Raw genomic sequence first — 24730 nt, 5'->3', positions numbered from 1 at the left:
ACAAATGCCAGTTCTGATGTAAACTGGTGTACTTATCGGGAAAACGACATCCCAAACCTGTCATGATTCCTGCGGAAGGGATTAGTTGGTTCTTTCCACCCATCTCCCACATGTGTGCTAATAGGATAAGCAGTTGAGGGGTGTGAGTTAGGAAATCTGGGGGAGGAGAAAGCTTTGTCATCGCAAACTGACATGTGGGTTTGGCATGTTTAAACTCTGAAAATCTATCAACATGACAAGTAGGCTAACTTTTCAAATCTTTACATGCACAGATATATTTTTAAGAACTTCATTTTAAGGCAAATCAGATGATGCTAATCTGAAGTCAGAACGCCATTCCTGTGGAGAGATACAATTTTTCATGGTTTACTCAGAAGCTGCATCAGTGAAAAATATGACACTTCATAGTTCCCATGTTAATTTTGTCCTCTCACACCAACTTTCAAATCTCTATGAATCATGTGAAGGCCCAAATCAAATTTTCCTTAATAACTTCTGTTATGTTTATCACACAAAAATCGGTTTGGCATGGGTCAAAGGGGATTACTCTCACCTTTCATTAAAGTCTGAAATGAGCGTTGCAGCATATATGCTGCTCTTTTTATGCAATAAAATGTATTTTCTATTAATTAAACCCCAGCCTCATATGCCTCGCTCACACTAGCCCCCATCTTTTTTCTCTAAGTTTCATTTACCCTAAAATATGTGACCAGCCAGATGCTGGCTCGTGTTTATCTTAGCCTATCCCTCCTTGACCTCCTAACGGTCCTGGCTATAGTGTTAATGCACATTTTATGGGAGTTGTGACCTCAAGGTCACTTCTGCTGAAAAAACAGACATGGCTTTATCTATTTCCACTGTGGTTTCATCAATGGCAGTGTATTTCTTTGTATTTTGAAACAATGGACCTGATTGATTGTTGACAATCAGACCAGGCTCTCCGGGACAAGCTGAGGAAAGGTTGTTGAGGTTAAAGTTTCGTTCAGTAGAAATGCCCAGCTGCTTGTACAATTCTGCAAGAAATGGCTTTTAACTCCCACACAATGCATTTTACATGAAGCATTTTGTAAGGCATCCAGGCCTCATTTCCATGTGTAATGTATTTCTTTAATCTGACAGTTGCAAAAGACATGAGTATCACTTCTGAATTGTCCATACACAGGGCCGTTATATGAGAAAACCATGTACACCTTGAAACCAAGTGGGCACCTCTCTGCATACTGGCATTCGGGATGAAGGAAAGGAAGTTATTGCATTTCTTATAACTGCGATAAGCTTGGTTTCACTTGTGATTTCGGGATCACAAGATGTTATTACATTGAAGATAATTTACATGCTGCTATCTGTCTCTGTAGGTAAAAAGTGTAGTTTTCCATGGATTTAGTAAAACAACATTGTCAGCCACATGTCTTTCTTTTCCTTGCAGAAATGCATTGTGCATATCTTCACATGCTTGAACTTCCAAGTCCACTTTCCTTCCTTTGAGATTTAGGGCTGTTTTTAGTTCAATATGCCTCATGTCTGACATTACCATTTCTGTGCAGGCTTTAAACTTCAATGGCACAAATCACTCTGGCCTCTTTATTTCTGGCATTCAGGGGCTATATTTTACCCACATGTCCCCACTCCTGGTTCTTTGATTCCAGTGAGACAGACAGAAGAGCAAGGAGAGAGTGTGGTTTCTGTTTCCGTGTGGCCAGGTTCATTCCGGGAATTTCCTCGCCAGAGCATGTCACTCTTTCCCCCCTCCTGAGGGAGTGGCGCTCTGGTCTGCATCCCACCCTTTTTTCGGATTTTGGTTTTTGGTCCTGGAACCCTCCATTTCCGGTAGCTCCACCTCCGGCCTATAGAGGCAAGGCGTTATTTATTCTGCCGAGAATAAAAGAGAGGTTAAGTATTTTATACATTACTAATTTCCCCAGCATGATCGGCATACGAATTGACAACAAAACAACAAGTTACACATTACTTTTCACTTGACGTATACAATTCAGAACATGATCAGCACTTTTCTGACATTCCTGATAAGTACAAGTAATGTGTGATTTTCGTAATCTGGGTTTCCATTCTTTCCTTTTATTTTTCAGATGGCTCCTGGGCTCTACCCTCAATGGGTTCTTCAATCAGTCGCAAAGTCTGTCTGGGATGACAGCTTTTCAACTGATTGATATGGACCCATTTCTTTTCCGTCTGTTCTCCTTTAGGGATATGGATCTTATAGGTGACAGATGAGATTTTAATCACAATGTCAAAAGCACGGCGCCAACAGGGGAGGAGATTCCGCTCTTTGGTCTGGTTCCTTTGGAAATTGTGCTGGTAGACCATATCCTCTATGTCATACTCTTTCTTGGTAGTCTTTAGGTCATAGTGGGTTTTCATCCCCACTGCCAACTTCTCTAAATTTCACTGAGCATAAGCAAAAGCATGCTGAAGGTGTTTTCGTAAATTTTCAATATAATCATGGGTCGTGGACGTGTTGATCAGGGTCTGCTCTTGAGTTCTCTACAGCATATGCTGAGGTAGCACCATGTTTCGTCCAGTCATGAGCTCAAATGGAGACATTTTGTTGTAGAAGATGGTGTAGACCTAATGGCCATCAGGACAAGCAGCAATCACATGTCCCAACTAGGTCCAGAGGCCGCCACAAACTTCTTCAAGATGCCCACAATTGTTTTATTGTACTTCTCAACTCCCCCGCTCGAGGCTTGGCGATAGGCAATGTGGAGTTTTCTCTTTACCCCTAGTATCTCCCACATCTTTATTTTCACCTCACTGGTAAAATGACTCCCTTGGTCCGACTCAATTCTTTTGGGGAAGGCCAAAACGAGAGAAGACGTGATTGATCATTAGGGTGGCAGCTATCTCTGTCTTGCAATTTGGAGCTGGAAGACATTCCACCAACTTGGTAAACAATTGTGTCACGGTCAACATGTACTTGTTTCCTCTAGAGGAGCACATCACTGGCCCGATGAAATCGATTTGCAAATCTAACCAAGGCAGTGTAATTACCCTTTTCTGTCGGGGACCTCTGTGTGTGAGGGAACTTGGCTGAAACTTTGCACACTCAAGACACCCCTTTAAGTATAGGTCGAGGTCCTGACCCATGTGTGGCCCGTATGCAACCTTTCTAAAGTTGTATGAAATTCTTATGACTAGCAGTGGCCGCGTCATGGGCATGACCAAACATCAGGCTTTGGAATGAAGTAGGTACCACCCACTGGTCGCATCCAGATATGGATCTTCATACCAACAAACCGTCTTAGATTCAGAATATTTTGGAAAACTTCATGAACATCCAGAGATCCTCCTTCCCGATATAAATAGATTCTGTCAGAGGAAAATTCACGGGTCTTCGATATGTTGATAACATTTCAAAATAATTGGGTACTCTTTTTGTGCAGTACTCAAATCTGCATCTGGGGTTTCTTTACTCCACTGGACAGTTGAGATTTCATTTTGGGAATCGATTTGGGACCTGGTAACAGCAGCAACCTGGATCTCTACCAAAAGGGATTTGGTTTCGAGGAGATCCATATGGATGGCTCTAGTTTAAGACAACTGGTCAGCCATGTCATTTCTACTTTTGTCTGGTCCCTCTATTTTGGAGTGACCTCCGATCTTTTTCAAACAGATGGTCATCTCGTTACAGGTGACGAGATCATCAATTGCTTGGATTAGTTTCCAGTGCTTGAGCAGTTTGTTATTTGCACATAGCATGCCTCAATTTTTCCAATTAATCAAGTGCTCCTCGAACCCATTCCTGACATAATCTGAATCAGTGATTGTGACCGGGTTCTTTGAGTTGGTGTTGGACGGCAGTGAGGGTGGCTTGATGCACTGCCATCAACTCTGCCACCTGACTACTTTGGGGACCTATTTTGTACCCAGCAGAGGACTCTGGGGCATCATTCACCCAGGCATTCCCAATGCCAGCCACTAGTTCTTTTTACCTGTGATTATCAACATGGTAGGAGCACCCATCCACATAAACTGTGGGTATCCCCTGGCACGTGTCTTACTCGTGGACTTTGTGCAGGGAAGTAAGGTACACCTCCATATTGTCTATGATCTTTAATCTTTTGACTTCGAGACAGTTTTCTTGAGCACAGTCATGCAAGTCAGCTGAAACTTGTGCTAGGAGACTCTGCTTGCTTTGGACATATCTGACCTCCATATAAAAGCCTTGCATGGACACAATCCAGGAAGTAATTCTGTAATTACTCACATTCCCTGTTCGGATTCAGTCACTTTGGAGATATTGCAAGGGCTGGTGAGGAGTCTCGACAATGATGTGCTCCACCTGGATGTATGGGTGGTATTTCTTCAACGCCCACACTGTTGCCAGGAGTGACTTTTCACAATTGTTGAATTTTTCCTCCACAGAGGACAAAGTCTTGCTCATGTAAGAGATTACTTTGTTGACCTTGTCATGCTTTTGTTATAATACTACCATTAAGCAAGTATCTGAGAACCCTGTTTCCAAGAAGAATTCCTTGTTCTTTATTGGGTAAGCCAAACAAGGCGCTTGGGAAAGCCTTCTCTTTAGTTGTATTACTGCCTCAGATTGTTCTGGACCACACTCCCACTTGACCCCAGCCTTTAATAAATGGACCAAGGGTTGTGTGACCTCCGCGTAGTCTTCAATGCACTTTCTACTATAATTAGTGAGTCCAAGAAGGCTTCTTAGTTCTCACAGAGCAGTAGGGTATTTTAATTTCAATAATGCTTCCACCTTTTTTTCTCCTGGGGATGAGACCCTAAAGGGTGATTTCATGCCCTAAGAAGCTCACGCAGGTCTTACACCACTGTGCCTTCTGAAAGGACAGTTTCGCTCTGGCTTTCTGCAACTGGGTCAGAACATACCGCATCTAAGCTATGTGTACCTCCACAGTTGAGCTCTTGACTAAGACATCATCTACATAGGCTAGGTTTCCACTTTCGTCCAAGTCGGGCATGGCCTTATGTAGGAAGATGTTAAATTCATTGCCATAGTTTATTTATCCAAAGGGCGTTCGTGTCCATGTGTACTGCTGCTCCCCAAAGGTAAAGGCAAGCGTGTACTGGTCTTCCCTACTAACAGGGACGGTTCAGTAAATGTTGGTCAGGTCAATGACGGTATACACCTTTGACCCTTGGATCTGGGCCAGTCCCTGATCGAAGTAGGGAAGGGGCTATCTTGGCATGTGGACCCATTTATTTAACTTCCTAAGGTCTGTGCAAAGTCTGCATTGGCCATTCGGTTTGAGTATCCCCAGTACCGTGTTGTTAAAGGTACTGTGAACTGGACGAATTATCCCACAGGATTCTATGTTTTTAATAATCTCTGTGAGTGACTCCATAGACGCGATAGGCAACCGGTATTGCTTCACAAACACTGGAGCCGTGTCAGGGTCTGTAGGTATGGAGGTTGAATGTATCTCTGTGTGTCCACATTCGTACGAATCCACGGCAAAGATATCCTGAAAATTAAAAAAAAAAACACCTGGTTCAGTTTCTGTTTTTGCTCTTCGGTCTCACAGGCATCAGCAAGATTGATTCATTCTTCCACCATCTGCCTAAAGTCTGGAAAGACCTCGGGGTTTGGCAATTTCCGCGACATCCTCCAGTTTGGTGGAGGGATCTCTTGTTATGTTGTTGGCCTGGACATGAGGTTTCAAGGATGGAAGGTAGTCACTGTTGACTCAAAATGCCATCCTTCCTGATGTCACACGTCACCTCTTCCACACTGTAAGGGCAAGAAGAGTACACCAAGAAATTCCCCTCTTGCCGGGTGAAAATCTTTTCCAGAGGGACATCGTCCTTAAAATTGAAGCAGTCATTTGGAATTGGTGCAATGATCTCATAACCTATATCAATAGAACATTGTTGGGCATCAGCCGCCATTCCAATAAAGGTGTCTGCGCCCAAAGTGATACATCTAAGGTTGCTGTTATCCACCAATGTTCGAATGGTGTCATGTTCTAGGTCAACTAGGGGTGTCGGAAGTAAAACCATCACTTCTATCGCATACAGCAGCAATTGAGCTGACCAAAATGCTTTCTCTGTGTTGTCAAAGGCCATGGGGTTACCCCCCAGTCGGGACCAGGTTTTGTCATTAATTAGGTCCAAATTAATTGCGAAACAATTATGAATGTCACTGCCTAAGTAAAAGACGGAGGGGGCATCTCTCACAACCCAACAATTATGTTCTATGCTTTTGTCGCCAATGGACATTTTTAGCATGCACCTGCACCGGAAGGAGGTGTTTGGAATTTGGAGTTTCCAGGCCCATTTCCCACTTATCAATCAATTTAAACATGGGAATGGTCTGAACCTTTGGGCGTTTCCTGAATAATGCTTTGCTGATGAAGCTTCTTCTGTTCTTCACTCATACTCTGGAGAGGAAAGGCCCGCCCTCATTTACCTGAATGGGGGAAAACAGCTGTTTGTCCTTTCTCTGGATGTTTTTCCATCATCTTTTATCAATGGATTTGGGTTTTCTTCTGATTGTGGATAGGTATACAATTTCAGAGTATTTCCTTCCAGTGTGGAATGCCACTTAAAACTGGGAAGGAGGTTAATATTCAAAAATGGAGAAGGGTTTCAAATACCATTTGTTCTTCTACAGAGATGACAGTGATGTCTGAGACTTGACTGTTGCTAAAGTGGAATTCTATTTTGTCTGACAGGTGTTCAATCGTGTGGCATGTAGTCTGAGTCCAGAGGACCTTGTTCACACAGTCAATCAGGGGTGATAACCTCAAAGGAGATAATTTCCCAGTAGACAAGGAGTGCCTCTGGAGTGGCGACTATCACTCTGTGTTTCTCCCTATGTCACCTAATTTTGATCTCCAGATCTGTCGTCCATTCGACGGAAATATCATTCCCAGCAAAGTTTTGGAGTTCTCCAGGAAGAGGTGTGAGGGGAATTTTGTGATTCTCCTCCCTTCCTGAATTTAGTTGGGCCAAGGCCCTTTTGGACAGAAGGGTGGCTTGGGATCCTGTATCCACCAGTGCTGATAGTGCACATTGATGCAATACCTTGACGGAGGCAAACAATCTTCCTTCTCTCTCTTCAAGGGGACAAACAAAATGTGCATTTTGTGCTAGCTTGGCAGTTAATTTTTTATATTGAAATCCGACACTGTGTGATCTTGGACATTTTTCTGTGTCGGAGTCCAGGAATCTGTAAAGAAAATGTTGTACCCAGCAACAAAGGGGATAAGGGAGTCCCCTTTGTCCCCTGATTCTTTGCTGCCACCCTCTTCCTGGAAACAGTTACCCGAACATGTTTGGGGGGAGGATGCCTCAGTGCTTTCAGGGTCATCTGGGTGACATTGTTGGGGTTTAAGAATGTGTTGCTCTGGGTCAGTCTCCATACTTACCCAGTCTAAGTTAGGGTCTTTTGGGGCCAATTCTTCCTTGGGAGGGATCCCTCCATCCCTGAAAGAGAAGATTTTCTTTCCTGAATCCTCCAGGGATTCTTCCCCTTCGAACAGGATGATGCAGACTTCCTCCACAAAGTGGGTTCTCTTTGGCTCTTGATTTCTCCTACTTACCCTAGGTTCCAGCTTTTCAGGGATAGAAGATTTGTGTTCAGGTTCAGAGGTATCCAGGGGTTTGTTCTGGTGAGAAAGGAAGCTTCCTCTAGGGTGTTGCATCTTTCTTCCCCTTAGCCCCTCCTCTTCTGGCACCTGTTGGTTGTCAGAGGTTTCTTTCCGTCATTGCTTTGGGGCACCAGACCCGGATGTCGAGCCATTCTGGGAAGCAATATCCATTTGAAGGCTCTTCTGAGTCCTCGACATGCAACCCAGGTCTTGTGTTGTGTTGGACCTGGCGCTCCAGTTGAGACATTCTTTCTGGTTGGTAGGAGGAACTGGATTCATACCTTTGCTGCTCCCAGAAAGGGTAGTTGTCCCTTCTCCCAGAGTAGCTCAGGTATTGGGAGTTTCCCTGATAACCCTCCATCCTTGGTCTCCCTTCTCCCTGATTTGGGAATCTATTGTCCTGAAAGCGAGGAGAGAGGGGAAGATTGTTCTGGAAATCGAGGTTTGAAGGGTATCTGGGAAAGAAACTGAGGTTGGGGGGTGGAGTATTTCTTCCCTCCTGAGGAAAGTTCTGAGGGAAGTTTAGAGGGTGGTTTCCTGGGGCAGTACTTACCTGGTTGGGTCCCCCCCTTGTGCCAGGGGAGTCAATGCATACCCCAAGATGGGTCTGTTAGCCTTGTATCTTGGGCTGTCCTGGGTGGCAGGGTCAGATGGATCGTCTGTCTGATACCCTGCCTTGCTACCACCTGATTGGTTTGGACAATAGGGTCTTCTCTGCCTCTCATTCTGCGTATTAGTGTTAGCAGTAGGAGTACTTTTTGGCCCCCCCATTTCCAAGTCCAATATGGGGTTATTTTTCAACTACGCCACATTTGCAGCGACAGGTGCGTTTGACGGTTTGGGATTTTTAGGGTTATTTTTATTTTCAGAGGGCTTTATGTACTTCATAAATCCGGGTGGCCTGTTCTATCACCCAATGCAGCGTCCTATGCTCATGAAAGTTTCTTACCAGTTGGGTCATAATGTATTTTGGGAGCGCATGGAACTAAGTGTTAATAAATCCTGGCTATTGGTGTTCACCTGCCTAGAGGTCTGTACAAATGCCTGTTTCTACTCTTGCACAAACTCTCTAGGTGCTTGGTCTTCCCACACTGCAGGTTGTAGGGCACCATGTGGGTCCCCTCAGGGTTCCGTTGAATGGAGAAATGCTTTAAGATAGCTGCCTTACAGGTGGACCATTTTTGGTGACGGTGGTCCTCCAGCCCAACAAGCTGGAGTATTCCAGGAGAATGTCCATTTGACAAACTCCATAGAATGTGTATCATTCTTGATACCAAATGAAGTAATCATCTGGTTATAAAGTTAGATGCTCCCATACTGAGTATTTGGCATTCTTAAGGTAAGGAGTCATAAAGATCTTTATGGCCTTTACCTGCTGAATTGGGTCTTTCACAAGACCTCTCTTCTGTTTGGCAGACTTTCTTTTCCACTGCACCTGAGCCCACTCACCCTCTGACTCAGAGCTGATACTATTGGTGGTCCACTCCCTGTCCTCTAGGTGTCCCCTACTATTATGAGACTGGGAATCCCTCCCAGAATGACAGGGTCTGGTATTTCCTCCCCTGTGGTGCTGTGGGCTCTCACTGTCACTTCCCTTGTACTCCCCTTTTCACACAGGGGAGTACTCATCTTCCTCATTCCTTCTTCTGGGTATGGTGGAGAATGCCCTCCACCTCCATGAATGTGTGAAGGTTTTTAAAATACTCTTCTGAGGCCTGGACTCTGGTTCCTTTTTGTCTGCAAAGTGGACCAGGTGGTCCCTTTGTAACTTTAGTTTCTGCCAGTCTAACTCCCTGATCTTTTCATCATGGGAGGCCTCCTGGTCAGAGGTATATGCTAGGGTATTTTTAAATCTGGGTAGATATGAATATCCATCAATATCTGGTAAGGACTGGCCTTCTGGCTCAGTTGGACTAGGCCTGGTTGAGTCCAGCTGCCTTATGTTTCCCTGTTCTTGAAAACCGGTGGGCATGAAGTTAGTGGCACCCTGTGCATATGAGGTGGTGAGTTGGCTTGAGGTCCCTGGTAAAGAGTTCATCACTCTGTGATCGGAGGGTGCTTTTCGATACTCTAACTGGTCGGGATGCCTCAAAGCCGGTTTGTATTCAGCTATTTCCTTTTCCAACCTCTCAGATTTGTTTTTCTCAACCCCTATATCTTGGTGATATATAGATGCCTGAGTTTTCAACTCTGATACCAGTGCTGAAGTAGCTTCTAGCACTTTATTTTGTGCCAATATTCAGTCTCCAAGTTCCTTGTTCAAATCACAAAGGGACTCATTTTCCTTCTATGAGGCTTGTATTGTCTGGCCAGTGTCAAACCGCTTCTTTTTCGGGAGACTAATCTCCTCACCTTGAGCAATTTGGCCTGTATTGCCTGCTCTACGTCAAACTCTGCTTGCCTCACATGTTCGCTTAAGATTTCATTTTCTAGCCCCATGTCAGTCAGTTCCTGAGAACATAACTCACTTTTCTCCATGTCCGTCCTTAACTGACACACTTCCTGAAACAGGGCACTATTATCTTTACTCAATTTGATATTCTCTTCCCTGAACTGCTCTCTCTGTTGTTTCAGAATGTTCAGATCTTGGAGCATCTGATCAAATTGAACCTGGGAATTTGCATCCCTAATGACTAACCAGCTATTTTCAGCTTTCAATTGTTTGATCTGAGTTTGTTTGAAATGCAAAAAAATTTCCTCTAAGCAGGCTCTCTTGTGGAAAACCTGCTCACTTAATTTGTGTTGATTTGCACTCAGGTTTTCAACACCTTCTTGATACTCCCCTTTCAGTGCAGACAATTGAGCCTCTCGGTCCAAATTCGCTTGCTGTTGGGTCACTAACTCATCTTTTAGCTGCTGAATAATGTTTTCTAATTTCAACTCTGAATTTTGGCTCTGTTGCGCTTTTTCCTCTAATTGTTTCAACTCTCTCTGTGCTTGATCCAAAAGAGACTGGTTTTGCACACATGCTACACTATCCTGGTATCTTTCTTCCATGATCATCATATGGAAGTACATATATGCTGAGAGCTAAGCCATTTTAATTTGCTCATCTCTGCTGTTCTGTGTCATATAAAAGTCTGTCAGGGCTTGATGTAACAGCCCATTATCCCACCACATATCAGCATTTGCAGAGCTAACCTCCTGCATCATTCTAGCTTCCCACATTTCATGCTCCTGTTCTACCCATTAACCTTTAATAAAAAATGTGGACAGAAGGTGCTTCCTGGCCATATAGACTTCTACGGTCCTCATTCTGAAATGTGTTCTGCAACTAATATGCTCTCTATGCAAAGGCAAAAATGTCAACCCTGTTCCTGATTAGTATCTACTCACAATGACAACTCAAATGAACACTGTTTAATCTATACACCGCCCTGAAAATAAGGTTACAGGTCAGAATGGTACCTGCACAATGCAACACAACGTTTACTCCACTGCAATGCAATTACACCCAAATGAATAGTCTGCTGCTACTGCACTGTCACAAGTGAAAACTCTTTTCCAATCCCAGACGAGCCCTCAGTTTTCTTGCGTTTTATTACATGTTCACACTCAACTCAGCGAGTTCCTTTCCCCCAATCAAGGTGGCGCACAACAAATCACTATTATTTTGATTCAGTTTGTTAAGGCGTCCAACCCATTTTGCCTCCATTCCCAACAAATACCTGGTGCCACAATGGACTAGGAACCAGGCTGGTGTGTAGTAAGAATACAGATTTATTAATTTATTTAAACCAAATTTGACAAACAGACTAACATCAGCCACCGATGCTGTGGCAACACAAGAACAAAAATTACTTCCGTAATCGCACCGACACAGAGGTAATACTAAAATATGCAATCAAAATTTCCCACAGCTTTCTTTTCAAATCACTCACCAATACAGAAAACGAACAATTCAAGGCACACCTTGATTGCTGATTTGTTTACAATACTTTTTTTCCCAGCAACCCCCACCATCCAAACATCAATTAGACTTGACCCATCTAAATTGAAGTCAAGTGGCAGAGAGTGGGAACACAATGGGAAAATCGTTTTTGGTTCTGATAGAAAAATGCACTCTAGGGAACAGAGATTCAAAGGGAAAAATCATTTTGCACTTATTACTACAAATGCAATATGAGGGAAGGAGAAACAATGGAAACGTGTTTTGCCACAACTAAAAATAACAGGCAGGGCTTTTTGGTTTGGGTCAGAGCACAATGGGAACAAAGGGTCAATTTCATTTTTCCCACCATATATGCAAAGGAAATACAAGGCTTCACACTTCTGATTTAAAATGAAGGGGATCAATGGGGAATTTCGTTTTGCACCCTACACACTCATTCGGAAACAGGGTTTTGGGATTAATTCTTTTGAATTCAGGACCCCCCGTTTCTGTATCGAATTCAGGGGTTTTCTTACAAATAGTCAATCAAATCTTTATGTCTATTCTGGCTCGAAACACATTGGGAGGAGCTTGTTAATTTTGAATGCTAACAAAACACATCCCGTGATTTCTATGGGGGATTTTATTGATTTACTTTAATTAAATATGCAAAGGATCTACACAGACAAACAGGGTATTTTGCTATGGGGAAATAACTAGAACAATACTTTAGAAACGCAGGGCCTACACAGTCTATGGCTTTGGGATATTTTTACTTACAGGAGAGGCCTTGTAGTGGGCATCAGGGAACAGCAGGGCACCTCTGAGACAGGAAGGGTGTCAATCAAGGACTGTCCCCTCTGGCTCCTCCAAGGGGTCTCAGTCAGCTTCCATGTCCCCTGGACCCTGTCTCCAATGCAAGATTTGAGGCCTCTCTGCTTGGGTGTTTCTCGCAAGAGAGCTCAGCAGCAGGTTACCTCCCATAATAAAGTGAAAAACAACTGTTCTGATGCAAACTCATCTACTTATAGGGCAAATGATATCACAAACTTGTCATGATTTCCGCGGAAGGGATTGGTTGGTTCTCTCCACTCACCTCCCACCCGTGTGCTAATAGGACAATGAGTTGAGGGGTGAGTTAGGAAAGCTGGGGGAAGAGAAAACTGTGTCATCCGAAACTGACACGTGGGTTTGGCATGTTTAAACTCTGAAAATCTATCAACATTGCAAGTACTCTAATTTTTCAAATCTTTACATGTATAGATATATTGTTAAGAACTACATTTTAAGGAAAATCAGATGATGCTAATATGAAGGTGGCACGTCCTTCCTGTACAAAGATACAGTTTTTCTTCATTTAATCAGGAGCCACATCAGTGAAAAATATGACACTTCATAGATCCCATGTTAATCACACAAAAATCGTTTTGGCATGGTTCAAAGGAGAATACTGTCAGCTTTAATAAACGTCTGGAATGAGCGTTGTGGCATATATGCTGCCCTTTTTATGCAATAAAATGTATTTTTCTATTAATTAAACCCCAGCCTCACATGACTGTAGCCCCCACCCATTTTTCCCTAAGTTTCATTTATCATTAAACATGTGACCAGCCAGATGCTGGCTCATGTTTATCTTAGCCTATTCCTCCTTAGCCTCCCAATGGTCCTGGCTATAGCATTCATGCACATTTTATTGGAGTTGTGACCTCAAGGTCACGTCTGCTGAAAAAACAGACAGGGCTTTATCTATTTCCACCGTGGTTTCCATCAATGGCAGTATATTTCTTAGTATTTTTAAGCAATGGTCCTGATTGATTGTTGACAACCAGACCTCCCTCTCCGGGACAAGCTGAGGAAATGGCTTTGAGGTTAAAGTTTCATTTCTGTAGAAATGCCCAGCTGCATGTACAATTCTGCAAGAAATGGCTTTTAACTCCCATACAATGCATTTTACATGAAGCATTTTATAAGGCATCCTGGCCTTATATCCATGTTTAATATATTTCTTTAATCTCACAGTTGCAAAAGACATGAGTATCACTTCTGAATTGTCCATACAAAGGGCTGTTTTATGAGAAAACCATGTCCACTTTGAAACCAAGTAGGCACCGGTCTGTGCATACTGTCATTCGGGGTAAGGGAAAGGAAGTTCTTGAATTTCTTATAATTGCAATAAGCTTGGTTTTACTTGAGATTTCGGGATCACAAGCTGGTATTACATTGAAGATAGTGTACACACTGCTATCTGTCTCTTTAAGTAAAACGTCTAGCTTTCCATGGATTTAGTAAAACAAGATTGTCAGCCACATGTCTTTCTTTTCCTTGCTGAAATGCATTGCGGATACCTTTGCACTTTTGAACTTCCAAGCCCACTTTCCATCCTTTCATATTTAGACCTTTTTTTAGATCAATAGGCCTCATGTCTGACATAACCATTTCTGTGCTGACTTTACACTTCAATGGGACTCCACAAATCACTCTGGCCTCTTTATTTCTGGCATTCAAGGGTTATATTTTATCACACAGCTTTTTATGGAAACGGCAGAAATGTGCTAAATGGTACGATTTTGGTGGTTGGTTTATCTAAGTCTCCATGATTAGCTGAATCAGAAAATATGTTTATTATGGCAGTTGCTCGTAAAACTTTGAAGTTGTGATAGATAACTAGTTTTTGCCAAAAAATTGAAAGGAGAACAAAGGACGATTAGAAATGGGGATTGCTGTATGTTGCTCCAGACCCCTAAACCAATTCTGACTTGGAGGCTCGTTTGGGATGAGAGAGAAGGGTAACTGTCCAATCCTAATGGCAGGTATTATTGCAAGGGACTTCCCGAAGATTGTAAAATTGGTGGTGTCATCGTTCCTATATAAGGGGGACTGCACTAGGACAGGGACACAGAGAGAGGAAAACAGAACAAACAGACAAGAGACAGACCATCAGGAAGGCTGCTGAAATTTACCATCTGACAGCTGTAAGTAGACACCAGAGGAGATTGCTGAAAGTGCATCTGGGTGGAGCTGTCTATTTCTAGGAAGGCATCAAAGCTGACTGGGCCCTATGGTGGAGAGCGAGAGGCCATCTTTGAGAGTGGAGTATCCGGACCCCGGCCCTATCTTTTCAGAGTGTCCCGAGATGCAGCTGGCTTTCCTGAACCTTAAACAGAGGCTTGCTATGTAAGTAGAACTGAGCCCTGGGAAGCCAAAAGGTGGGGTGTCTGCTTGCCTTGAATCCTCTACCTTTATAGTGTGTGTGGGGGGGGAAGGGAACTGTGAAGATCCTTAGCCTATTTAACCAAAAATATTAATTTAATTAAATCCCCATTTGGCAGAACACCACGGCTGAATTTTGTTAAAATTCTAAATTAATCAATCTCACTTCCCAGTGTGTGCTGAAAAATATAGCCTATACATGAATTGGGTAATCCTTGTTGTCCAGCTGACTCCGACTTCTTTAAGGAACAGGGGTGTCTTTGTTCTTAAATCAGTCCAACTTTTTTATCCAGCTTCCCCCAGGCAGGCCTTTCAGTAAGTAGACCAGAGCAAGGGGGGCAGGGGGTCTGAATACAAACCGATAAATCACCCTGTGTTTCTTTTAAACCAAAAGTGTGGGCGAAATCATCATTACCAATCTTGAAATCCTACTGCTAGCCTTTTAAGCCTGCAGGAAAATCGAAATTGCACATTACGTGATAGGTGCCTTTGTTATTGATGAATGTAGTTATTTTGTGAAGTGAAATTTGCAGAAAGTGAAGAATTGTGATTGTGTTCTTTTTAACTCACTTTTATGATTTATTTATGCAGAGAGAAGCTGACTGTGTTGTGCCACGGATAAAGTGGTGTTTGACCTTTTCGTGCTAATTTCTATTACTTTTAATTGAAATAAGTATCAATATATTTCCGGTACCCCGGCCTGGTTCTTGGCTCATTGTTAGCTCAGGGAAGAGGGCTCCAAGGGGCATGATATGTGTCTGAGATAGGGGTAAAAAAAGAATCTGTTAAACAGTTTATTGTATAACCACTTGAATGGGGAGGGAAGATACTACCTGTGTTGAGGATGGTTTCTCAATAAACTGTTACAGTCCTCATTACAAGTGCGGCTGTCTGGAAACAAGGGTGCCTTGTTTGCGGACCGCCACACTACGAGTCTGCCTGCCATGGCCTCTGTGCCCGGCAGGTCTGACCCTTATGGGCGCAGCTGCTGCGGTAGGCAGATTTGTCACAGAAGCACCAGCACCATTACCAACCGGCGGGTTAATGCCAACCTTGTAATCAGGCCAATATGACTCTTTATCACTTCACTGTGTCCTGGCAGTTCTTTTAGGACCCTACTGGAACTAGCAACCTTTAAGAGATCCCTGAGAGTAGGGCCTCAGTGCAGGGGCTTTTGTTGAGTAGGACCATCACACAGAACCTGCATTTAACGTTGGCAAGCTAAACCTACACGCTAATATTCCAGTCAAGACTCCCCCCATAGAACATAACATCGAGATAGAAGTTCCTAAATTTCATTTTCGATCCATCACAGTCGACACAATGAAGAAAACGCTATCCACCATGAGGTGTACCTCGTGTTCAGAAAACGTTCTTCCCCCTAAGTTCATTCTTGAAAATCCCGATATCTTTAGTCCCTTTCTCACTAGAATGGTAAATGCCTCATTCAGAGACCATACTGTCCCAAACACCATCAAAACAGTTACGGTCACTCCCTTACCAAAAAAACCAGACCTTAACCAACAGGACCCTGCCAACCTCAGGCCCATCACAAATTGTAATTTTCTGCTGAAAATTATGGATAAAATAGCCACTGACCAACTTCAAAACTACATTGATGAAAACAACCTACTTCATCCACAACAATCTGGGTTTAGATCTAGCCACAGCACTGAGTCAGCACTATTGGATCTCCAAACTGAAATGCTTTCCATCCTGGACAGAGGCAAGGCGGGGCTGCTGATACTATTGGACCTTTCGGCGGCATTTGACCTGCTAGATCATGCCAAACTCCGCGAGGCCCTTGACAAATCAGGCAATTGCTCAACGGGAGCCATTGAATGGATCGCCTCTTTCCTACAAAACAGACAATCTAAGATTGTCTGGGGAGACAAAGCATCTAGCGCTAAGCCAGTCGACTGCGGAGTCCCTCAGGGAGCCAGTTTCTCCCCATTACTTTTTAACCTATATATGCGATGCCTCTGCACCATGTTATCCCAGATGGGCATATTCTTCACCAACTTCGCCGACGATACCCAACTGGTATTCGAACTCAGTGGAAACCACCAAATAGACAATGACAAACTTATCATCCTCTACAACACCATCGAACACTGGATGAAAGAAAACTGGATGTGTCTAAACGGCTCTAAGACCGAGCTCATGATCTTCGGATCCACACAAGCCAGAAAGAAATTGAGCCCTGCCTTTAACTCATTCACCATCAAAAACATCCAGATCCCAGTATCAGCAAAAGTAAAGACACTAGGCGTGTATCTTCAAGCCTCTCTTGGAGCTGAAGCACACACAAGCTACCTCAAAAAAAATTGCCAGTACCATCAAATTCTCCTTAAAAAGATCAGGCCACTACTAGACCAAAAGAATAGCACCATCATTGCTAGGGCCACTATACTATCTAGATTAGACTACGGAAACTCCCTACTCTTAGGAGCTAGTAGCAAGTGCCTGAAAAGATGCCAAATCATTCAAAACAACGCCATTAGAACGATCACTGGAACAACATGGAGAGAACACATCTCTGGAGAAAGGAAAGCCCTCCACTGGCTGGCTATGGAGGAGAGAATCTCTTTCAAGTCTCTCACCATGGTACATCGTTGTCTCTACGGCACAGCCCCGGCTTACCTCAAGAAACATTTCAAATGGTATAAACCATCCCGGAGCCTCAGATCATCAAACACAGGCAAACTACAAACTATTACCACAAAAAAACAACAGGGCCTTGGTAAGGCTTTCCCGACTATAGCCATCGGGAAATGGAACGACCTACCCACCCTACTTAAACTTGAACCCAACTATCTCACCTTCAGGAAAAAACTGAAAACTTTTCTTTTTAAGTAGAACCCAGAAACACCCAGCACCACTTTAAGTTAATTCAGACCTCTGCCGTCTAGTCCCGTCATCACTATTTGTTGTCTTTGTCTAATTGTTAGCGCTCTGATGCCTGCGGGCTTTAGCGCTATATAAACAAATAAATAAATAAATAAAATAAATAATAAACATAGACACTACTTTTTGCCAAAGCCAGTGTCCTTTTGTCTTGCTGAGTAGAGCTATGTGCCAACCCGGAGCACCAGAGAGGCACCTGCCAGAAAGTGTCTTTCATAATGCTGATGCTGAGAGTAGAATGGCACCACCGAGACACCAATATCCGTCATGCACTACTACTACCTGTTAGAGAACCCATTCTGGTTGTAACCATTGTATTCTGAGGACTGGTGAAAGCTCTTACTCCTAGCATTAATACTTTACATTTTAGGTTGCCTGAACCCCCGGCCAGCACTCCAGAGCTCTCAGTGGAGCACCCTAATAACGAGGCAAAGTTGCACCATGCCATAGGAAATTCAGCAGCACCAATCTGCAAATATATGTTCCCACAAGGCACAGTTTTTCCTTTCCCCGCCCAACTATACATAGAACTTTAAAATCCCCTCTCACCACAACACATATACACACAGCTCTTTTTGGAGTGCTTTAACTGGAACTTAGCCTTTATTTTCAGTCCAGCTTGACATACAAATATATCTGTTTAGGAGGATGAAGTTAAACTTGTACAACATGCAATATTGGAGTGGATGCCTGGGAGTGTGGTCAACAGAATCTTGGAACATGAATGTTTGCATACGCTCTTTACTGATCGAAATGGTTGTGTTTTTGCCTGGGATCCATACTACCCTTAAACTTGAACTAGGGTATTGCTGAATGTCTGTAACCTAATATTCCAAGTGGGAGCAATCCGTAGAGGGTTATTTATTTCTGATCTTGTGTATGGCGTTTAAGAAAACATACGTTATTAGATTGGCTGCATGTACTTGAAGTCTAGCAGAAATTATATGGTTGCGCCTATATCTTTTAAGCCGGGATCCTATTGAGGTCCTGTGCAATGATCAGCAATCAGAAGCATCCATTTGCAAATGTGGTTTCATATGTTTATTTCTGTTCAGTTTTGATCCGTGTGTGAAATTGCACACACTAAGTTGAGTAGCAACAGGCAGCACTTGGGAAGGATGGTCTGTGGTGTTGACAAGACATTAGAATGTGCTAATTAAGATGATCGAGACAGGTTGAAAAGGCTTATGAAGTTAACTCTCCTTTGCTATGATATTACTTTATTTCAGAAAGAAATCCCAGAAAAGTAGACCAGTAACATACATCATTAATTGCAAATGCAATACATCATAACATCCATAAAAAACACGTTAATTAACAATGAATAGATGGGAGCTTTTACATGTGAGAAGTTTCATCACAGGTGTAAACGAGAAGTCTGGATGTGGGAACGCGGAGCTGTGAGGTAAAGTGAAAAGGCTTTATAAAGAACACTCATGGTTACTTTAGTTCATGCAATGCATACTCGCCATATCCTGCCCTTTTCCCACTAGAAGTAAACGATCTTCGGGACCGGCCTTTTACTTGGTACAGTTTATTTTTTCCAGTCTGTTAGTTTATAAGATCGATTTGCAAAGTGCTGGTCTGGAGGATACTTTAGTTGCCCCATTTGTCCTACACTGAGGGAGCAATAGAGGTGGTGTTGTTAAGTTGAGTTCAAGTGTCTTCCTTCTTGTAAGCTGTGCTGTGCTTGCACTTCCTCGTGCCACAGGGATCTTCCTGCAGGCAGTGCAGTAGACGCAGCCATTACCTTTCCTCCATGGAAGCTGTGGTATTCTGGAAGATCAGTGTGCTGAGTGCTTGTCTAATGCAGACAGTTGAGTGTAGAAGGTGTGCGAGTGAGAGTTCTAGGGTTGGCAGTGGGGATCAGACAGGATGGAGTCATGGAGATGGTGATTGCCACTCATTGAGTCTCCTGCTTAACTAGCTTCTTATGCCCTTTAACTACAACAACGTTTCTCCTGCCTGATCCTTACCTCCTGCTGCCATGCTACTGGGCAAGAGAACACATTTTTTGCGGCAAGCTACTACTGCCTCACTGTGTGGGGGTGCGCTTCTGGCGTCCATAGCCCCCTGAAGAGGTCCTTCGTCTGATGTGCATGATAAAGACCCCCCCCCATCCCCCTTGGGAGGGGACAGTGTCTTCCATATCAGGGTACACCGGCTTCAAGCAGTAGTGCAGGGTATCCAGTGAGGAGCCTTCCTGTGATGTCCTGCCGAATGCCTTTATTTGGAGCATGGACCCTCCATGGACATGGGGGCAGGAGAAGAGGAGCTGATGCGTGAGCCCCGGAGCTCAGCTGTTAAAAGGTCAAGCTGGAGACCAGTTTGACCACAGGGCCGAATTTGCCCTCTGCAGTGACTGTTCATGCTCCTGGCATATGGGGGATGGGCACTGCTGCAGGGCAACATTGGACTCTTCTTGCACGCCCAAATGACCACATGGGACATGTATTCCACTTTACTCAATATATTGGAGGAGGTGCACTGGAATGCCATGTTTTTTGCAGCACCAGCGCGAGCAGGGCTCCCGTTCATTCTTCATTGTACTTTTAGGTGCTGTGATGAAATGTGTTCTTCTACTGAATTAAAGGACTGCGACGAGATGTCGCCCGCAGGAGCTGCCCCTGAAGATTGCAGTGAAATAACTCGCCAAGAAGGCCACACTCTTCTACGCTCTTGACAAACATGGATTGTTTTGTTGTTCTCCTGATGTGTTGCCATTTCTCTTATTATCTCGCCTCTTTGAAGCATAATTCCCTGATGGCACCTGGGTAGGAAGGCATGCAGCGGGCTGCAGTGCTCATAGTGGCGACATATTCTTCCAAAATGCCGGCATTCCTAGAGCAATACACGGTGCCTCGCACGTTTCTTTACTTGGGGTCTGTGCCTCTACAGTTACATTCGTGATTCGGCTGCTTAATTTTAATGAAAGAAAAAGTATCTTTTTTCTATGCAATCTAAGAGAATTCGTTGTTTTATACACGTTTGTTTATCTTTTTTTCATGACGTAATGTGTGAAAAGTCACACATTTTGGCTAATGCACAATAAAAAATAAAATAGCTTAACTAGTTTTTCCTGTAGGGAGATACATGAGGGTGTGCAGTGCTCGTTTTACTCAGTAAGACGGGTATGCTACTGCTCACTGTGCCCTTATACTCCACTTCTTTATTGAAGCCTACTTACTACCAGTGTGATGAATCATGGGCAGCCATTTTCTTACAGGAGGACGCTATCAGCCTTGCAAATATTTGCAGTATACTTATGTCGGATTCAGGCTCCTGATGTCATTGAAATCAATTGTCCCTTTCGCCCTCACGTTTCCTTCAAGACTTCATTGCAGTGCTAATTCAGGGTAATCTTTGATTGGTTAGAGTGCTCAGGGAATGGGTCATTTAGATATCCATGTATGTATGGAAAGTTTCTTCCATGGTCTGTGACCAGTGATGTGAGATATGTCACATTTTCAGTTATGTTTACCAGTGAATGGCTGACAGCATGGTTGGCCTGCGCGTTATTCTAGTTGTTACTGCTGGCAGTGCATTGATATGTCTGTTGTTAAATTGTGGTTATTAGTGTTTTTGCATATTAAGTAGCTTTGGGTTTTCACCCTAAATTACTAGGGTAATCCAGACGTGGAACCCTTGCTCACTGTTCTTAGAGAGGCACAGCTCCACCTCACTGACGAGGCCCAACTATGCCGAAACACATGTCCGGACTTGCCAAAACACGTGTCTGGACTTGCTGTTGGTACTCTTGTTCACAAGAGAATTGCCAGGCATTTCAGTGCTGGACTGCCCGTGGGCAGGACAAAGACTGATATGTAGTGGAAAATTCTCTTCTGTGAAAGGATGATGAGCTAAAGACTCTGGTTGAGACTCTAACCAGGGATATAGGCCAGAAACTCCCAGAACCTCCCTTGTTTTTGCATATTAAGTAGCTTTGGGTTTTCACCCTAAGTTACTAGGGTATCCAGACATGGAACCCTTGCTCACTGTTCTTAGAGAGGCACAGTTCCACCTCACTGACGAGGCCTAACCAGGCCGAAACACGTGTCTGGACTTGCTGTTGGTACTCTTATTCAGAAGAGAATTGCCAGGCATTTCGGTGCTGGACTGCCCTAGGGCATGACTAAGACTGATATGTAGTGGACATTTCTCTTCTGTGAAAGGATGATGAGCTAAAGACTCTGGCTAAGACTCTAACCCGGGATATAGGCCGGTAGTAGAGAAACTCCCAGAACCCCCCTTGTTTTTGCATATTAGTGAAGGTACACCAGTGAGTCTGCATGTATTTACATGTCCTAATTACTGTATGCTAGAATGGTTACATGTTAAATGTAGAAATATCAGTGAGTGGGCAGTACTACATTTCAGGTTGTTCTTCTGCTTCCACTTATGGATTGTGAATCAATGGGTACACAGCATTTAGAAGTTAATAGTGTGAGGTCTTCCAAAACAGTCTTTATAGTGTATAGCTCTTTCTGCATGACATGCATTACGTTCATTGTGTTGATTAGTGTGCATGCATTTGTTGCAACAAGACTAGCACACATGTGCTGAATGAGCACCATGTTACCTTAGCAGGCATACCTCTTCTATACTTGTTTATGCAGGATTGTAATGTTGCTTCGTGTGGTCTGGGGTCTAAGTCACTCCTCACCGCATGCCCTCCTCGTGTATGCTCCTTTGAAGTGCATGGTGTCTCGAGAGTACTCTTTTGTTATGTTTGTGGCTTTTCATTTCATTCCCTCATGTGCATGTTGTTTCTCTCCCTAAAAGAAGTGGTGGTTCCTGTATAGGTCACACCTTGGTTTGCATTGGTCTGATAGGGCGTTTGCAGGTTGTCCTTCACCCATCTTGATTATGGATCACGTTGTAATGTGGCTTTTCAGTTGCGCCGTGGCTTTTAGGGTTGTATTGTTGGTTGCTCCATCTTGCTGAGCATGGTATGTGCTTCAAGTGGGCGGGTGTAAACTGTGCAGCCGATTTGGTGTGAGTGTGTTCAGCAAGTGAGCTCAAACACACTCAGGGGGCTTTTGAGAAAGATCTACACCAGAAATTGCTTTTATAAATGGGTCAAATGGTGTATTACATGGCTTTCTTTTTTGGGGAAATTAGATCTAAAAGCCATAGGATTTAAAAAAAATAATTATTTATGGCCCATGAACTATTCCACAACCTCCGGTCCTTGGTACCACTGCCTCTTTCCTTGGGCACATGTTATTGTCATTGTCCTTGTTCTGCCCTGTGTTGGTCGTATTGCCCCAGTACTGCACCATGCCCTCTGTTTTCCAACTATTGCCATTATCATTGGACCGGTTCTACCACATGTCACGCTCAAGGCCCTGACATTGTTCAATTTCACCCCCACTCTCGAATTCGCCCCATGTAACTAAGTACCATATTATAATCTCAATACGCCACGGAACTCACTACCCCAATTCAACCCCTTGTCACTCTCACACCCCGCTTAGGACTATGTCACTCAGAGTGGCCCAGTTCATCTCCATGCCACTCTTTCTTGCTCAGTCCTATCCAAATCTCTTTCTTTCAGAAAAAATACAAAACTTCCATTAAAGCAATACATAGAGACAAGACAAGGATCTTCCTGGTGAGCTATAGAAACAATAAGAGCAAATTCATCAACACGGGTGATAATTCAAGCATCACACCACCATCAGTTTTTCCATTCATAAAAATTAGAACATTGCCCTTATTTTGATTGCATTCCTTAAAAGGTGTTGTCTGACCCACATACCAATGTAGTATTGCACATAGCTAGAACTATCAGAGCCGAGCCACACTGCATACAGTGCATTGTGAATACTACCTGTATAAGTGCCCTTCTACTTAGAGATGTATATAAAGGACAAAAAAGCATAAAGCGCATTGGGGCTCATTACGAGTATGTGTGCAAAACACTGTTAAATCCGCCACCACGGAATTATCGTTACCGTCATGGCGTGCGGCAGAATTACAGCCATATCACAACATGGCGGGAGTGCGCACCCACCATTGGCGGTAACGGTAATTCCGTTTGGCAAAATTATTGCAGACAACGTAGTAAGCAATGTTAAATCCGCAATTATTAGCAGAATTACTGTTAGCACCGGGTTAGTCAGCACCAGCGTAAATAACGTCATCCCAGGAAAAGGAAGTACTGCGGCAGCTACCTTTAAAAATGCAAACCATTGAAAATCAACCGGTAGGAGTGCTTTCCATCCTTAGAGGCAAGCAAAATCATGTCTGCACGGAAGGGCAAGTCTAAGGTACCCTAAATGCGGATGCAGAAACAAAAATTCAATGACCAAGAGCTCTGATGTACAGTAAGAATATACCAGACAGTTGATTTTGGAATGATAACTTTCTATCCGAAAATATGCATATGGTTTATCTAGGTTTTTGATAATATGTTTTGTTTTGCTTGGTAAGGCAAGTTTAACGTTTTTATTATGACTACAATATATAACTAAGAGCATTAATTAGGAAATAAACACTGTACAATTTTAAAATGGGCCAATTTACAATGTTAGTAATATCAAACAATGCACTTTTTTAATAGTTTCTTTGCATAGACTATATATACACCATATTCTCTCTCACAATGCCCATCCTTCTCGGAGAGGGTCGTGCTCAGATTAAAACAATTATCTGTTTGATCTGTAAATTAGAATAAGAATAATCTTTATTTTGAAGAGATATTATCATCTTCATAAAAGATAAACAAGTTACACAAATAAAAAAAAGTGTTTGCACAACATTTAAAAAATATATAAGTCCATGTAACAAAGGATGCTGTCAACATTATTTAAAGTTTCCCTTCTAAAAGAAAGAAAAAGTGTTGGGCCCCATCCTAGAAGAATTAATATAAATTTGGATTGTATTCTCAAAGTAGGAGTACACCCATCGTGAACTGATGCATGGCGTATGCTATGTCTCTATTAGGGAAAGATAATCTTTTTAATGCCAGCAGATCTTAGAAAATTCAGGAGCTACTTTCTCCTTAATAAAGCATAAGCAGACCAAAAAAAAAAGAAAACGCATAAGGATTTCCTTAGTGACCATCACTGAAACATTCAAACTTTCCACGATGGCGTTGCTTTTTAATTCTGCTGGCCACGGGTAACATTAACAGGTTAATCAAGAAATCTAC

The sequence above is a fragment of the Ambystoma mexicanum genome, chromosome 14, assembly GCF_040938575.1.
Source record: "Ambystoma mexicanum isolate Mex_15411 chromosome 14, UKY_AmexF1_1, whole genome shotgun sequence".
Lineage (NCBI taxonomy): Eukaryota > Metazoa > Chordata > Amphibia > Caudata > Ambystomatidae > Ambystoma > Ambystoma mexicanum.
This window is presented reverse-complemented; position numbering follows the sequence as displayed.